The following is a 15,972-nucleotide window of genomic DNA, read 5'->3' as shown; positions in this document are numbered from 1 at the left end:
TTTTATCAATACAATTTTGTTTCATATACTTTGTTATTAGAAAGGAGCTGTGGAGGCCACTAGGGAGTGCCAGGTCTCTTGGCGGGGGTGTACACAGTCCATCCTGCTATTGGCCAGAATCTTAGCTATAGGATTCTTGCCAGTTATGCTTCCACAGATATGTTTCTGCTATGACTACACCTTCTTACAGGACAAGATTTATATGTCATTTTTTACTGATTTTTATACACTCTACATATCCCATTAATTTCCAGTACAACAGAGCAGCAATGCAAGTACAACGGAGAAAAGCTAAGTGAAACAATTGTAAATATAGTAATATTCATTTGCTCAAAATTTCACTCATATGTAAAAGCTATTGGAATCTTTTCTGGCAAATACAAAGTCATGATTGCTTTTAATTTGGTTGCTTCTAATTGACTACTGAAATATCCTACGAAAGCCCTTGTGGGGAGTACTCAAGAAAAATAAAATCCATAGGTAGAAGAAGAAACTGGTCATCAGCCCTTCACATCTAAAATTTTAGGATGACTGCACTAGCATCTCTTTCCTGTACATTTTTTGTAAAATGAGTGTGAAAATACTACCTTACAAAACAGTTAAATCCAATCTGGGGAAACAAGCATGGTCCACAACAAAAAAATTTCCTTACCACACCAAAAAAAAGATTGCCTGTTCTCATGCACAATGCTTGCTTAAATATATTAATACTACTTGATTCACCCAAATGGATTTGTTGAGATGATAAACCAACTTTTGACTGTAGAAATCTCTATTTAAGATATTTTCTTTTTCTAGATTAGTTCATTCAAATTTGAGAGACTAAATGAGAGTAGAACAAGCAGAAAGCTCATCTTTCTGTTACAACCTCTGCTTTGTTCTGGGGAGTTGGGGGGGGAACATTTGAGCCCTATGAATTACAAATTTCTGTTCAGTTTTAGACCTGCTTTTCCATGATGATCCTTTCTTCCTTCCTACAGTTTCTCTTGATTTCACAAAACCAACAAATTGTAAAAGGACAGGAGGTACTTACCTTCCTGGTTGGAAGGCTCCTACATCATTTTTACCCCAAAAAGTGAGAGTTAAAATATCAGCCTTACTTGTACCTATTCATGTTAAAAAAGGGTAATAAGGATCCTTATGAAAAATATTTAATGCACATGTGCAGAACTAACCAATTGTGTAAGTTTAATAATTCATCTGTTTTAATTTTTTTTCAAACACTAAAAGCAACTAGACCAACACATTAGTTTCAATTGCATGTAGAATATCAATAGCTGACCTTAAGGATGAACTGTTCTTTCAATGAAATTGATATGAATATCTGGACTGCAAGCTTAATTGATGTTCAGCATAGAACAATTTTTTGAGAATTTACAAATGCCTAAAATAATAGTTTATCATAGAAATGTTGACATCCCCCTCAGTCTGATGGTTCAAATATGTGACTATAAAACCCAGACAAAATTGCATGTAAACAACTCCGTTTTGCCATAATTTATGTGGCACTTGCATTGGATTACTAAAGGAAATTTTGGCAAATTATAAAACTATGTCAAAGAAGTTATATGAAAATTGTATTCTGCCCTTCCAAAAAACATCCCATGGCTCAGAAGACTGGCAGGAACAAAAAGGGCTGAATTCCTAGAAATGGGGCAGAGATCAAGTAAAAGGAGTTGAACTTGCCAAAATAAGCAAATTTGGCATATTCTTGTCTTCCAAAAACAAAAAAATGCCAAAAGAGCAGGGCAACTTCAGCTCTGCCCTCACTTAAGCACATTATCTTAAACTCTTGAATTTTGCAAAAAGAACAGGAGTACTTGTGGCACCTTAGAGACTAACAAATTTATTTGAGCATAAGCTTTCGTGGGCTACAGCCCACTTCATCAGATGCATAGAATGGAAAATATAGTAAGAAGATACACATACAGAGAACATGAAAAGGTGGAAGTTGCCATACCAACTCTAAGAGGCTAATTAATTAAGATGAGCTATTATCAGCAGGAGAAAAAAGACTTTTGTAGTGATAATCAAGATGGCCCATTCCAGACAGTTGACAAGAAGGTGTTAGGATACTTAACATGGGGAAATAGATTCAATTTGTGTAATGACCCAGCCACCCCCAGTCTCTATTCAAGCCCAAGTTAATGGTATCTAGTTTGCAAATTAATTCTAGGTCAGAAGTTTCTCATTGGAGTCTGTTTTTGAAGCTTATCTGTTGCAAAATTGCCACCTTTAAGTCTGTTACTGAGTGACCAGAGAGGTTGAAGTGTTCTCCTATTTTTGAATGTTATGATTCCTGATGTCAGATTTGTGTCCATTTATTCTTTTGCGTAGAGACTGTCCGGTTTGGCCAGTGTACATGGCATAGGGGCATTGCTGGCACATATCACATTGGTAGATGTGCAGGTGAATGAGCCCCTGATGGGTGTGGCTGATGTGATTAGGTCCTATGATGGTGTCACTTGAATAGATATGTGGACAGAATTGGCATCGGGCTTTGTTGCAAGGATAGGTTCCTGGGTTAGTGTTTTTGTTGTGTGGTGTGTGGTTGCTGGTGATTATTTGCTTCATGTTGGGGGGCTGTCTGTAAGCGAGGACTGGTCTGTCTCCCAAGATCTGTGAGAGTGAGGGATCATCTTTCAGGATAGGTTGTAGATCTTTGATGATGCGCTGGAGAGGTTTTAGTTGGGGGCTGAAGGTGACGGCTAGTGGCGTTCTGTTATTTTCTTTGTTGGGCCTGTCCTATAGTAGGTGACTTCTGGGTACTCTTCTGGCTCTGTCCATCTGTTTTTTCACTTCAGCAGGTGGGTATTGTAGTTTTAAGAATGCTTGATAGAGATCTTGTAGGTGTTTGTCTCTGTCTGAGGGATTGGAGCAAATGCGGTTGTATCTTAGAGCTTGTCTGTAGACAATGGATCGTGTGGTGTGTCCTGGATGGAAGCTGGAGGCATGTAGGTAAGTATAGCGGTCAGTAGGTTTCTGGTATAGGGTGGTGTTTATGTGACCATTGCTTATTAGCACAGTAGTGTCCAGGAAATGGACCGCTTGTGTGGATTGGTCCAGGCTGAGGTTGATGGTGGGATGGAAATTGTTGAAATTATGGTGGAATTCCTCAAGGGCTTCTTTTCCATGAGTCCAGATGATGATGATTTCATCAATGTAGCGCAAGTAGAGTAGGGGCATTAGGGGACGAGAGTTAAGGAAGCGTTGTTCTAAGTCAGCCATAAAGATGTTGGCATACTGTGGGCCCATGCGGGTACCCGTAGCAGTGCTGCTGAGTTGAAGGTATATATTGTCCCCAAATGTGAAATAGTTGTGGGTGAGGACAAAGTCACAAAGTTCAGCCACCAGGTTTGCCGTGACATTATCGGGGATACTGTTCCTGATAGCTTGTAGTCCATCTTTGTGTGGAATGTTGGTGTAGAAGGCTTCTGTATCCGTAGTGGCCAGGATGGTGTTTTCTGGAAGTTCACCAATGGATTGTAGTTTCCTCAGGAAGTCAGTGGTGTCTCGAAGATAGCTGGGAGTGCTGGTAGCATAAGGCCTGAGGAGAGAGTCCACATAGCCAGACAGTCCTGCTGTTAGGGTGCCAATGCCTGAGATGATGGGGCATCCAGGATTTCCAGGTTTATGGATCTTGGGTAGCAAATAGAATACCCCTGGTCGGGGTTCTAGGCATGTGTCTGTACAGATCTGTTCCTGTGCTTTTTCAGGGAGTTTCTTGAGCAGATGGTGTAGTTTCTTTTGGTAATCCTCAGTGGGATCAGAGGATAATGGCCTGTAGAATGTGGAGTTAGAGAGCTGCCTAGCAGTCTCTTGTTCATGATGACGCACATTTATATCTGTTACTTCAATTCATGCTAATCTTATCTATTCTCAGAAACTGCAGTGATGAGAGAGAGAAAATTTCTAACCAAATTTCTGATTTTTAATAATTGATACAGATTTCTATAATAGCATCATCTACTTTCTTGCCATCATACTTCAAATGCAAGTTTCATTTAAAAGGACCACAAATCACTCATTCCTAACAATGTAATGCTTTGCTGCAGACTGAAGGTCCAATTCCAGATCCCATTACTGAATATTCAAGTTGTACTCAAGGAGAAAGGGTGGTTAAGGTTTTGGACTGGGACCCAGGAGATCTGGGTTCAGTTCCTACCTCTGCTACAGACTTCTTGTGTAATCTTGAGCAAGTCACTTAATCTCTCTGTTCCTCAATTCCTTATCTGTAAAGTAGGAATATTAGTATTTTCCTACCTCACAGGGATGTTGGAAGGATAAATTAGTGATTATGAGGTGTTGAGGTAGTATGGTTAATGGAGCCATATATTAGATACTGTAGATGGGTATTCCTGTGCCAAAGGGCCATGTCCAAATGCAAGATTAAGCTTCCTATTAAGGTGTGAAAATTGGGTTCTTCCTTGGCATGCAGAGAAGTTAATTTTAAAAAATATGCAGCAGTCAACATAGACTGCAGCAGTCAACATAGACTTCACCAGTGTTATTTTATTCTATTTACATTCTCTTATCTTTTCAGATACAACCTGCCTCTTCAAATCATGCTTGCTTTTGAGGGAGATGAATGGATTATTTTGTGCTCACATAGAGCGACCTAATCAGAAAATGGCAGCATAGTGTTTCTGTGGAAATGTTGATTTATCTTTGAAAAGCTAAAAAAAATGCAGAAAACCAAAAATTTCAGTCAAAAACGGGGGGAAATTTTGGCTAAAAATTGTTTTGACTTTCAGTTTATGAAAAATCTGTAGTGTAGATGTAGCCTTAGTAGGGAAGGGGATCGGGGGTTGAGGTACAGGGGATGGGTGTGAGGGCTCCGGCTGGGGGTGCAGGCTCTGAGGTGGGGCCGGGGATGAGGGGTTTGGGGTACAAGGGCTGGGATTGAAGGGTTCGGAGGGCAGGAGGGAGATCAGGGCTGTGGCAGGGGATTGGGGTGCGGGGTGGGCTCAGGCTCTGGGCAGCACTTACCACAAGCAGCTCCCCTCCGGTTCCAAGGCGTGCGTGCTGCCCCGTCCACAGGTGCCACCCCCTGCAACTCTCAGATCCTTCTCAGCAGTGCTGCTGCCAGGCCAGTTATCCCCCATTCTTATTTGTGCATTTGTTATTTCTTTCCTTCGTATAGCACTTTACATTTGTCTTTGTAGAATTTAATTTTGTTGACTATAGCCCAGTTCTTTAATCTATCAAGATCCCTTTGAATTGTAGCTCTATCCTCCAAAATATTGGCCACACCCTGGCTTTGTGTCATCTGCAAATTTGATCAGTATACTCTCTATTCTTACACCCAGATCATTAATAAAAATGTTAAACAATCCTGGGCCCAGAACAGATCCCTGTGGAACCCCACTTGAGATCTCCCTCCAATCTGACATGATTCCATTAATAGTTATTTTGTTTGCAGTTATTTAGCCAATTATGTATCCATGTAACGGTAATTCCGCTGAGCCTGCATTTCTCCAGCTTATTTATCAGAATGTCTTGTGGGACTGTGTCAAAAGCCTTGCCGAAGTCCAGATGTATTATGTCCACCGCATTCCCCCTATCTACCAAACCAGTTACCCTGTCAAAGAAGGAAATCAAGCTGGTATGGCGTGATTTGTTCTTAGTAAATTCCTACTGGCTGCTAGTGATTACCCCTTCATCCTCCAAGTATTCACAAATAGAATGTTTTATAGATTGCTAGTAGCTTCCCAGGTATCGAAGTCAGGCTGACTGGTCTATAGTTCAATCTGAAGGAATTCAAATCTGTAGGGCAGTCAGAAGGTCTCTGATATGTTCTTTACTTAGAATCATAGAATCTCAGGGTTGGAAGGGACCTCAGGAGGTCATCTAGTCCAACCCCCTGCTCAAAGCAGGACCAATCCCCAACTAAATCATCCCATCCTGCATCCCTTCCCCCTTATTGTCCATGGTAGCTTTGCTAGTCATCCAGTCACATGTTATTTTTTCTGAGAAGACTGAAGCAAAGTAGGCATTGAGCAGTTCTGCCTTCCTATCATCTTCTGTTACCAGCTCACCTTCTCCATTGAGCAGCGGACCCACACCATCCCTGATTGCTCTGTTTTTCTGACATATTTGAAAAAACCCTTCTTGTTGTCACTAACATTTCTTGCCAGCTGTAACTCATTCTTTGCCTAAATTATGTCTACACCACGGTTAAACACCTGCAGCTGGCCTGTGTCAGCTGACTTGGGCTTACGGGGCTCAAGCTGCAAGGCTGTAAAATTGTGGAGTAGACATTTGGGCTCCAGACAAGGCCCAGACATCTACACAAAATTAAACAGCCCAAGCCCCATTAGCGTGAGTCAGCTGACACAGGCCAGCTGCGGTGTTTAACTGCGGTATAGACATAGCCCAAGTCACTTTTGAAAATGAGACTTTGATGCTTTTGAAAATCCTACCCTTACTCTGATTGCTTAACATTGTTACAGAGTGAATAGGAGAGGCATGTTGTTTTATATATTATTCTCACATCCAGGGTCCTAACCTTCAAATTTAATGATAAATTGTTTCCCCACATGTGCTTTGGGATATTAACAAAATAAAAACTTTCACAAAATATGAATATTGTTAGTTGATAATTAAAGAATTGAAATAGCCTTTTCCATTTAGCAGAAGTCTGAAAAGGCAAGATTTCTTCAGCTGAGAAGACTAAAATTCTACAATTAGATGACATAGATAAAAATAAGTCACAGATAAGAAATGCTTTGGTCCTTCAGAGCATGAAGAAGGGAGATGCAGAAAATTTATTTTTGCTGACGAGTTAGTAGAAATTTTTGGATTACAAAACTTTGCTGGGGGGGGGTTGATCTTGACTCAGACGGGTGTCTACTTTTGAAGAGGCGGGCCAATTCTGCTTGAGGGTGTTTAGCCTGGATAACATGCAGTTCCCTTGAAATGAGCAAGTTCTTACTAGAAGTGGGACAGTACTAAAACCCCAGATCTGAATGCTCTAGAAATTTGTTTTATAAATTGGTATGGTGAAGAAAGAAGTCAGTTCAAGAGGAATTTGAGTCTATCAGGGTTCTTGAATGACCACCATCATGTTAGTAGCTGAGTGCCTCCCAAATTAATAAAAAAGATAAACAAAAATAACTTTCCCTTCTTTCCCTGCAGGATTAGCTTGACAGAAAGGAGATGACTGCCCCCTCCCCCTTCTTCCTCCCACTATGCCTGTGTGTGCATTGTCTGTGAAAAGAGTTATTGTGGGGAAAACTAAGTTGAAGAAGTACTAAGATTAGGAGGCTATTCTAAGCATGGGTGGCTGATGAACCGCAGGCTCGGGGAGGCTAGCCCCCAGCCCAGCCTGCCTTTTCTGCCCAGGGCCCCTTCTGCCCTCCTGCCCCCTCCCTCTGACTCACTGGGGTGATGGAAGGAAAATTAGGGTTAAACTGGGACATTCTGAATAACCTAATAAAAGTTGGAATCTTGAAACCTCTCCACCCTGAGACTGACAGAGAATAAAGGGGTGGGGACTGGAAATTCCTCAAAGGATCTATAGAGATACTAAGGATTAGATAAGGACTAGTGATAATTTTTGGTAAATAAATTTAAGTATTTTTTCTTTGTATAAAAATATTTGTGTGTAGTATGTATATAGGCCATGCCCTGTTTGAAACAATCTTTTGTGCAGCTTGTACACCTCATACTTAGTTTTAGATTTAAGGATAAACATGGTTTACCTTTTCCCCATTCAGATGCTTTTAGGTAAAGACCAATGATTTAAAGAAGGAGGCAAACAGTCCCCTGTGACTGCTTTCTAGTCTAGACCAGTGGTTCTCTACCTTTCCAGATTACTTTCAGGAGTCTGATTTATCTTGCGTACCCCAACCACAGGCACTGACTTCCCCCCCCCCAAAGGATTTTCCATCCCCGCTCTGCCTCGAGGCCCTGCCCTCACTCTGCCTTTTCCCTCTACCCCCTTCCGCAAGGCTCCTCCCGTGTGCCCCCCGCTCACTCCTCTCCGCCTCCCCGAGTCTTTCCGGCAGCCGCTCGCTCCTCCACTGGCTGCCCCAGGGGCTCGCCGAACAGCTGATTAGCAGCCAGCCCTTGGGCTGGAACCACTGAGGCTGGTGGGTGCTTAGCACCCCCTATTTTTTTTCCTGCGGAGCACCCACAGAGTCAGCACCCATGACCCCAACTTTCACCTCACTTAAAAACTACTTGCTTACAAAATCAGACATAAAAATACAAATGTCACAGCACATTATTACTGCAAAATTGCTTACTTTCTCATTTTGTCTGTATGAAATTTTAGTTAGTATTGACTTTGCTAATACTTTTATGTAGCCAGTTGTAAAACTAGGCAAATATCTAGATGAGTTGATGTACGTCCTGGAAGACCTCTGCGTTGAGAACCACTGCTCTAGACAAGTTGTTATAATAAAAGAGAACATAAACTTAGCCTAAAATTATGTAAACAAAACTGAAGTTATTTGAGGTAGTATAATGATTTTTTAATTCTCTCTCTAAAATTCAAAGAGAAGATGCCTTTGATAACGGCAGCTTTTGGATCTGCAAGAGCCAGCCATGGCATGGTTACCAAATTATATTTTCCCCAAAAGAAGAAATATGCCATTCATATTTGCATTTGCCTAAAAGAATAAGTTAATTCCTGTACTGTCATTTTTTCATGATAGGATTCTATACAGTTGTTATGAAAAGTTCCCTGGAGATATTCCAGGTATGGAAGCAGGCTCTGAAGTGCTTTCCAATGAGACAGACCTTCTCTTTTCTCAAAAAAAATCAGGGAAGAGCTCCTCAAGGGATTCCCATAGGGAAGTCCTCCTCATTTACTACAGGAGATGGTGATGCAGCCCATAATTCTCTTTCAGTCTGAAATATATATATGGACATATTTGTGGTTCTCAGATTCAGGTGTCAAACAGTATACAGTATCTTGCTACAACTTTCAGATTTATTTATTTTGGAATTTGTGTTCATTTTGATTTGTGTTCAGTGAGCTTTGGAAATGCATATGTATTATTTTTAATCAATCAATTATTTTCCTTGTTCCCATAACCACCTTTCCTTTTGTAAGATAATGATCTGTGGCAGTTTTTTGGCTTTTGGCATAACAAAGTATCTAGATTGGTTACAACAAGGTGACTCAGGCTATGTCTACACTGCACTTTCGTTGATAAAACTTTTGTCGGTGAGGGATGTGAAAAAAACACACCCCTGCCTGACAAAAGTTTTACCGACAAAAAGCACCGGTGTGGATAGCGCTTTGTCGGCCGGAGACGCTCTCCCACTGACAAAGCTACCACCTGGCTGGGGATAATTTTATTTTGCCGGCAGGAGAGTGACTACACAGGAGACCTTTCAGTGGCATGGCTATAGCGGCACAGTTGTGCCGCTGTAAGGTACACAGTGTAGACATAGCCTAAGTATTCTGCGCATCTACTTGTGACTTCAGCAAGGCCTTCCCTTGATTAATGAGCACTGGCCTATTCTTCAGATGAATTTACACTAGATGTTGCCCAATGGCTACAGCATGGGAATTTATTGAAATAAATCTGTACTTGAAGCAACTTTTCTTGGAGATCTAATTACTCTAAAAACAGCTTGTTTGAAGATAATGCCAATGATAAGGGAAAGAGCTAGTCAAAAATATAAAAGGAAATTTGTTCATGAAAATTTTTCACAAATTGAAACCGATCATTTCTCAAGTTAGGGATTATGTGAGACACTCAACGCTGGGCCTACTCCTCTGATGTGAGTGGGAATTCCCATTATGTTCAAAGATCTGGCTAATGTCTGATACTTGCTTGCCCAGGTGTACAAGTGGGGGACAGTTTACAAGGAGCATCTCCCCATTCTATGCTCTTCTGATTATTCCCTGTTACACCAGCCACCCCAAAAGAGGTTGGGAGGGGCAGTGCTCTGGACTGAACAACAACGAAAATGCTGTACGTTTCAAAAATGTGAAGTATCCCCACTCACCCTGGTTACCAGGCAAGTACAGCAATATAATATTTTTGTATGAAAACTGAAAGCAAGTTTTGATGCCACACTGGATGGCTACAGAGAACTGAAATATCTAGCAAAATACTTGGCATGCAAATACAAATTCAACTACCTTCTCTATGTTGACGATTCACAGATATACCTCTACTCCAGACGTGTTGCCTTCTGTCCAAACTAAAAACTTTGGCCAGTCTCTTTGACTTCTCCTTGTGAATATCTAGCCCTCAGCTCAAGCTACATGGCTAAAACAAAGGCCGCCTCACTACCTCCTTTCTCAATCACTGTGGACAACACCACCATTTTGCCTGTTGCTCAGGCTGTAAGCTGGGCATCATCTTCGATTCAATCTCTCTCTAGGTCTTCACATCCATACTAATCTTGCTGATTCTTTCTGCATAATATCTCTAAGATACAGCCTTTCTTATCCATCCACACAGCTATAACTCCTGTCCAAGCTCTCATCATCTCATATCTTGATAACTGCAACATCCTTCTCTCTGGCCTTGACAAATGCAATCTTGCCCCACTTATATGCATTCAGAATGCTGCTGCAGAGATCATTTTCCTGGCTTGTTGCTTTGACCATGTCACCCCTCTCTTTGAGTCCCACCACTGACTCCCCCTTCTCTATTACATCAAACATAAGCTGCTTGTGTTCATTTTCAAGGACCTTCACAGTCAATCCCCACCCTACCAATCACCTCTCATTCGCTGTTGAGTGGGTGATGCTCATCTCCAATCAGTCCATGATGCCAGATTTCATTGCCACTTGTTAAATTTTCAAACAAGCACCTTCATGCTTTCTCCCGTGATTCCCTGCATGCTTGGGAGGAGCTCTCCAAAAACATCCACAAAGCTATCTCATTATGTACTTTCAAATCTCTCCTCAAAACTCTCCTTTTCTGTGATGCCTACAAAAAACTTGATAAAGGTTAGGCTGTGTGTGCTTAACATCCATCAGTAGTTCCAAGAGAGTGTGTGTATCAAGGGAAAATATCCCCCTAAGTGATTTTGCAATCTCCAGGCTCATTTTCAGGAGGAAAGGAGACTAAAACCAAAAGATCAGCATACCAAGTAAAAGAAAACAGCAAGAAATGAGAAGCACAACTCCATGTGTGTTTTAGAATGACAATAAATTTAAAATAATAAACAATAAATAAACATGGCTTATTTAATTTTTGAAAGGTAATCCCATTCACAACTGAATTAACAAAGACATATCCCTATGAAGATAACTTTCATTATGTAAATCAGTGCACTGATGTCTTTTTGAGTTTGCAGCCAAACAATAGCACCATCAAAGGTGTGAAGTTCCCTGATCATCTAAATAAATTGATAACTTCAAAGCCTAGTTGTGACAATCTAAATGTCATCACTATTAAACAAGTAGCCAAAATGCAAACAACCATCTTAAATCATTAAAATGTAATTATAAGAGACAGCTGGGTCCAATATTAATTTAGACTGTGGGGACTGATAATGGGGAAAAATATGAAACTTTCACATAACCAAAATTAAACTGCTGAATGTGCCAGCCAGAGCTGTACACCGAGAACATGTGAAACGTGTTTTGTGCGTATCCAGTTGTAACAAATGCTTATAGAATGCTTGCACTATTATATGGATATTGAATGCAACACAGTGATAGCAACAAATTCAAGCATCATCTTTACCCTCCCTCTATCTTATATGCAAAATACTTTTCATGTAAACAACTGAGGCTATGAGATAGCCACCTGTTGCTAAAAAGTGAGGTAGCTGAATTGGATAGGTAGTTGGAAAGTGGTAGTGTCACATAAGATCCATCAGAAATAGCTATGAAATAGAGATTCAAATCACCCCTTTGCAGAATGCCAGCACAAGGTTTATGCACCACAAATCTAATTTAAGTGGTGCAAATACTTTAGGCTGGCTCTCTGCACAGGGGTGAATTTCATCCCAAAGCCCTAACCAAGCACACACATACATAAGTAATCCCAGTGGGTTTACTCATGGGCAGAAGGATATATACATAAACATTTGCAGGATTAAGCTGTAAATGTGTAATATGAGGGTTGTTTTTAGTTCTGGTTGTAAAATTATTACACTACTTTGTATTTCTCCTGTATATTCTACTTGATTTTTATTTGGTGGCATTTTGAGATGTGGACTGGTAGTTTGCAGGGCAGAGTATGTTACTGGCAGGAGTAGGCAGCTAGTAAAAAAAAAAAAAAAAAAAAAAGTGATTTGGGCACTCATATAGGAGTTGGGAGATGTAAGTACAATTCCTTGCTCTGCCATAGACTTCCAGTTTCACAAATGTGGATAACAACAGACTTCACTATCTCACAATGGTGTTGTGAGGATAAATACGGTTAAGATTGTGGGGTGCTTGGATACTACAGCACCGAAAAACATGCAAGTACCTCAGATGGATAGTAACTATAGGCTGGACCCGGAGAGCTAGATTATTTTTAAGAACATAAGAATGGCCATACTGGGTCAGACCAGTGGTCCATCTAGCCCAATATCCTTGTCTTCCAGCAGTGGCTGGTGCCAGATGCTTCAGTGGGAGCAAACAGAACAGGGCATTTCATGAAGTGATCCACCCTGACCTTAGGGGGCAAGGAGATAATGAGGAGTCACACAAAGCCCCTTGCATGGGTGGGAGAATGGATATCCTGGCATGGGGGAAAAAATGGAGGCCTGACAATGGAGGTCACACCAAGCCCCTGGCACAAGCCCCTGGCACGGGGGGAAATCACTGAATAGAGTGGAGGGAATGGAGGAATGCAAAGAGCCCCTGGTGTGGGCAATGAGCTTGGCCTATATAAGCAACAAAGTGTGCAACCCTCTAGTTTATACGTAGAGGTTTACTACAAAACAGTATTACAATATGTATTTTGAAAAGCACTGAAACCCCCCCCCCCTTTTATACTACTTCACTACACATGGGAATTCATTATATATAGCCTAGCATCTAAAATAGGTTCCACAGTCTGTGTCCCCATTACTTGTGTGTGAATTATGGAGAAGCAACAGCAACCAGCTTCCACTAATGCGCCCTGTTTTCCCCAGACTTTTGGAAGGTGATGGGATGAAGGTAGGAAGTCTTTCGGTTTTATTATTATAATTATATTTGCTGATGGATATTTAGTTCCCAAAAATGGACTGAATAGTCATTGTCTATTGTATTGCATATTTTCATGTATCTAATGGGTATCCCAAGCATAGGATGGTTGCTTATTGAGGCTTATATAAATTTAAATATTGATAAGCCTAAAATGCAAACTGCATACATAAATAACTTTACCAGTTGTCAATATTGTGCATTTCTCCTGTAAAAGTATTTGTAATACATTATCCTCAAGAAACAACAATTGAGTTTTTTGACAAAAAAATCCCAGTCATTTAGATACCAAATCATAAATAATAAACATATCTTAAAAAAAATATCAATGAGCCAAGATTGCTTGTTGTGACTGTAGCAAAGCGAGATTCACCAGTGCGGCACCTCCTGCTGGTTATTCTGGGAATTAGCTCTTTTCCAGCTCCAGAGCGCCCTCTGATGTCTCGCCTGCCTCAGGCCCCGTGTCCCTCCTGGACCCCAGTGCCCTTTACCTGAGGGTTCTGCCCCAGCAGTACCCCACCATGCTCTGGGTCTCCCCTCCCAGGGGAACCCCCAGCCCTCTCACCCACCTTGCCTCAGTGGCTACTGCCAGTTGTCATCTAGCCCCCGCTCACTGGGGCAAACTGCAGTCTGTAAAGGCCACTCATCATTGGCAAGGGGGTTGGAGCAGCTGCCTCTGCCTAAGCCCGAGCTGCAGCCTCTGCAATCCCAGTACCTGTTGTGGCCTTTTAGCAAGGCCCGCAGCCTGGGGATTTACCAGGCTGGAGCTCCCCCAGCTCTGCTTTGTCTCAAGTACCCTTCTTTCCCAGGCAGCCAGGTCCTTCTCTCTCAAGATCTACAGAGAGACTGGTTTAGCTGCTGGTTCACAGCCCTTTTATAGGGCCAGCTGTCTCCTAATTGGGCATGGCCCCAGCTGTGGCTGCCTTCCTAATCAGCCTTTTCTTATTGGCTCTCAGCCCCAGCCCTCTCCAAAGGCTGGCATTTAAGCCTCTCTGAGTCGGAGCAGGGTGACCACCCCGATACAGTGACATATAATACACATTTATTTAGTTGAGTTAAGAACAATGAATTTCACCTAGTGGCTAGAGCACTGGACTGGGACTCAAGAGATATGGGTTCTAGTTCCAGCTCTACTCTGAGCCTGCTGGCAAGTAGCTTTATCTCTCTGGCCTTTATTTTCCCTTCCCCATCTATAAAATGGGATAATGATACTGACCTCCTTTGTAAAGCACTATGAGATCTACTGAATAAAAGCATTATATAAGAGGTAGATATTCTTTATTATGGTTTGATCTATTTCCTTCTTTCCTTTCAAGTGCTTGTAAATGATATAAGTTGGTACATCGGTATAATTATCAACCTAGAGTGTTTTTTTTAATTAAGCTTTTTGTTTTTTGCATATGCTGTTGTACAAAAAAATCTGGTTTGTGTGTATATGACTTCAGTTGGTGTGAAGTTTAGACAACTACTTAAGATCAGTAACTGTTTCTAGTGAAGGGATGTGCTTTTTTCTGATGCAAATGGAAAGCCAGCTTGGCAGATTTTTTCCCCTTTTCCCCCCCACACAGAAGGATACAGCATCTCAGACTTTGTCCTCATTTTTTTGGCACATTTGGACTGCCCTACTCAAGGGCATAAAGAAGCCTCTCAACATATCAACAATAAAAATAGGACAATGACCTGCCAAATGTAAGGAAATTAATAAACTGAGGGACAGTAAAAGTCACTGAAGTAGGAAACTTCAAGCAATGAGGAAATGATTTCCTATACAATATAAGCAAAATGTTCTGCTGCTTCAGTTTCACATTGCTACACTGAGGGCTAATACATTTTAGTAACCAATTCTGTTATGAAAACCAATTCCATAGGTAGATCAGGTTGGCTTATGGATTGGGCAGTTTGATTATTTTGAAAAGGGAAAAAACAACAGTTGTACTTTCCTCCTATTTGCATATATTCTTAACTGAATGAGACTAGACTCCTAATTCAGAATATTCAAATGAAATGTTAAGTCTCCAGGCACAATTACAGGTCCTGAATTTGTGTTAGCAAAAGGTAAAGCTACATTAAATTTGTCACCACATAGTAAGAGTCAGCAAGATGACATTGTACAACAGGGGCCGGCAACCTTTCAGAAGTGGTGTACCAAGTCTTAATTTATTCACTAATTTAAGGTTTCGCGTGCCAGTAATACATTTTAATGTTTTTAGAAGGTCTCTTGCTATAAGTCTATAATATATAACTAAACTATCGTTGTATGTAAAGTAAATAAGGTTTGTAAAATGTTTAAGAAGCTTCATTTAAAATTAAATTAAAATGCAGAGCCCTCCGGACCGGTGGCCAGGACCCGGGCGGTGTGAGTGCCACTGAAAATCAGCTCGCATGCCACCTTCGGCACGCGTGCCATAGGTTGCCTACCCCTGTTGTACAATATCCTTAGCACTACTCAGTTAGAAAGTCTGCGGGAGAAGGTCAAAGAAAGGTAAGCTGCTACGATCAAATCAGGAGCCAGATGTGCTGACCCTTAATCGTAGGCTTTATAGACTGCAATTCAGCATAACATTATTGAATTCACCTTTAGATTAAGCTGGTCTGCTTTGACATATACAACCCCATAGGCAAGTTAATGGCTATGTCATCTACTTAATTATGCAAGCTTTGATAACAGACCAGTGAGGCCACCTCTGCAACTGAGAGAAGTCTTTAAGATCTTAATTGTTTGCATTTTCAACAAAGTGACATTCCCAGTGTAGCTAATGTTTGGTAATTAGTTATATGTATATAAATTAAAACTTGAGAACAATCATAGAGAGAGACTTTTTTAAAAAATCAGGAACAAAGGCTGTGAGACTACTCAAAGGAATTAAACTAAG

The sequence above is a fragment of the Emys orbicularis genome, chromosome 9, assembly GCF_028017835.1.
Source record: "Emys orbicularis isolate rEmyOrb1 chromosome 9, rEmyOrb1.hap1, whole genome shotgun sequence".
Taxonomy (NCBI): domain Eukaryota; kingdom Metazoa; phylum Chordata; order Testudines; family Emydidae; genus Emys; species Emys orbicularis.
This window is presented reverse-complemented; position numbering follows the sequence as displayed.